Genomic DNA, 2,671 nt, shown 5'->3' with positions numbered 1-2,671 from the left:
GGTATCTCTACTTCACTGGGGGCTAAGCTACCACGGGTGAGCTTCCACTCACTGGGCGCATCTACACAAGATGTTTACTGCGCAGTAGCCTAATAACACTGTGCAGTAGAGTGCCAGTCAAAAACCATGCTAATATGCTACTGCACAGTGTTATTAGGCTACTGCACAGTAAACATCACAAAAAACTGCTCAGTAGCATGAGTTACTGTGCATTTAGTTAGTACTTCATTAAGCAAGTACTAAATTAAAAGCGCAGTAACTACTGTCCATTAATAAACATGTAGATACGCCCAGTGTGATATAAAGGCATGCACATGGACAGTAACTTTTGAGCAGATGACACTCAGTAAAGCCTATCCCAGTTTAAACAATGGACACATGTTTGTATGTCCATACCTTAAAAGTGACTGAGGTTACCATTCTATTACTCTGGAAAATGACTCCAAAAGAATATTAAGATTAAAAGTCAAGCTTTCTAAATGAAGGAAAAGCCAGAATTAAGGTTGTCCATACATCCCTAAATTAGCCCGCATTGTACACATGCATTATAATATAATCCTTAATGACATGATCCCACATTATTTTTTCCATGGGACCCCCTGCCTGATTCAGGGACCAGGACGGAAAGTGTTCACTGAATGAGCAGAGCTTCAATATTATGATCTCCGTCACTGCCCTGTGCATGGCCTCAGGCCTATTTACAATTCAGATTCTGCTTTGAAAAGAGAATTGTTAATTTCCTCTTGGGCTTCTCTACAGTGCTTATCGCTGTAGTAGCTGAGCACTTCACACATATTAATGAATCTATTACCCTAGTTTTATGGATGGAGAACTGAGGCACAGCGGCACTGATGGCCAAAGTGTCCATGGATTTTGAGTGCTCAATTTGAGACCCGTAGGAGTTCAGCTTGTAGAGCACTAAACAGGCTATGGCATTTTCTGTGTTCAGAGCACAGCTCCAACTGCCTTCGTGCTCAGCCCTGCTGTATATTGGGGCCCAGGTACAAAAATATATCTATATGCCTATAACAAAGCTTCACAATCTCCAGCAAAATCCCCATGAGGTTGCTCATTATCACTGTCCCCATTTTGAAGACAGGAGAAGGGACTTTACCCAGTCATTGGTAGGATATGGAACATGACCCAAGGCTCCTGGATCCCTGCCTGTTTTACTAACACTCAAGCTATGCTTGCTTCCAAAAACACTGTAAAGCATTTCTCCAGTTTGTATCATTAAAGACTGTTTTCTGCTGAAGAGTTGTAACATGGCTGGGTTTTGACTCTACCATTCATCTTATTTCCCACTAGGTGCTGCTATTCCTCTGCAGAAATGCAAACATAAATGAGCATTTCCTCAGCGTCTTTCTGGACCCCTGGCTTCTGCCTCCTAGACATTGCATTACCAAACACTGCAATGAGCACAGGGGCTAGTGATTAGGTTTGAAGCATTCCCTTCTCAGCCTGACTCCATTCCAGAGGAGGGAACTAGTGCTGCTATTCCTCCAGGGGCTCGACCTTCAGAGTTGCAGTCTGCAGAGGGCATCAGGCCACGAGGTGTGAGTCTGAGGGCTTTGCCCTCTCTGCCACAACCGCACACTCCTCATTCTGCCACTTTGTGCTTTGTGCTGCTCCTGCCTCCCCAACTACTGCTGTGGTAATGCCTAGTTTTCTGTTTCAGTTGCATCAGTAAAATCAGTTTCTTTGACTAGTGACTCCTGCCAGTAGCCAATTAGCTCTGTAAATAAAGGGGAAGCCAGTGTGTTGGTCTGGTCCTATGTCACAAAGCCAGCCACACCAATTGGTGTTCAAGCCTGTAGCACTGGCAGAGCAATGCAGAGCCCAGGGCTTGAACAGGGAGGGAGGATTGTAACAGAGGTGTGGGGAAGCTGGACCTTGCACAAAACTCATCTGCTTTATGGCTCCTGTGCACCAGCTTTCCCCTCTCATTGGCACCCCTGAAAGACCCATCCCCTTCCTCTTCTTTAGCAACTGAGTGAGAGCTGCGCTTAGCCCTAATCCCAATCCACGTGGGTCATGACAACTGCCCTCAGGAGCTTTTCAAGAAGACCCGGTTGAAGAGTGGGTCTCTAATAGGCCTGTGCAAAGTGGCTAGCATTTGCTTCGGATTTGGATTTGGCTGATTTGGGGGCCAGTGATTTGAGTCAGTGATCCAAATCACTGTCCCGAATCGATTCAGCCGAATCTGATTCAGAGATTAGGCCACCGCCAAATTGGCCAAATCTCCAAATCGGCTCCATCCCCCATCTCCTCTCCCAGCCCCGTCAATGGCTGCTCTGCCCAAGCCCAGCTCCCAGGTCTTTAAAAAAAAAGCCCAGCACTCACTGGCTGCTGCCAGGTGCGCAGGGGGGTGACCCCGCTGACCCCCAATGCCCTACACTGCGTGAGGGGCTCTGCTCACCGGCAGAGTCCCCAGAAACCCCAATGGCTGCTGCAGCAGCGGGTGAGCATGGGGCTTTTTTTGTTTTAAGAGCCAGGAGCTGGGGCAGGCAGGGCAGCCATTGGAGGGGCTGGGAGAGTGGACAGGAGTTGTGGGGCTTGTGGCACAGCCCTCCACACAGTGTGGGGCAGTGGGGAGCAGCGGGGATTGCCCCCCCACACCTGGCAGCAGCCAGTGAGTGGGGCTTTTTTTTAAAGACCCGGGAGCTGGGGC

General features: G+C 48.4%; 1 protein-coding gene across 1 annotated transcript in view; it reads right to left on the bottom strand.

Moving 5' to 3' along the window:
• Positions 1 to 2,671, bottom strand: part of GRM2 (glutamate metabotropic receptor 2) — a 58,963-nt gene that overhangs the window by 14,119 nt on the left and 42,173 nt on the right. The window lies entirely within an intron of this gene.

Source organism: Gavialis gangeticus, unplaced genomic scaffold, assembly GCF_001723915.1.
Source record: "Gavialis gangeticus isolate Ggan-Ray unplaced genomic scaffold, GavGan_comp1, whole genome shotgun sequence".
NCBI lineage: Eukaryota > Metazoa > Chordata > Crocodylia > Gavialidae > Gavialis > Gavialis gangeticus.
This window is presented reverse-complemented; position numbering and strand designations above follow the sequence as displayed.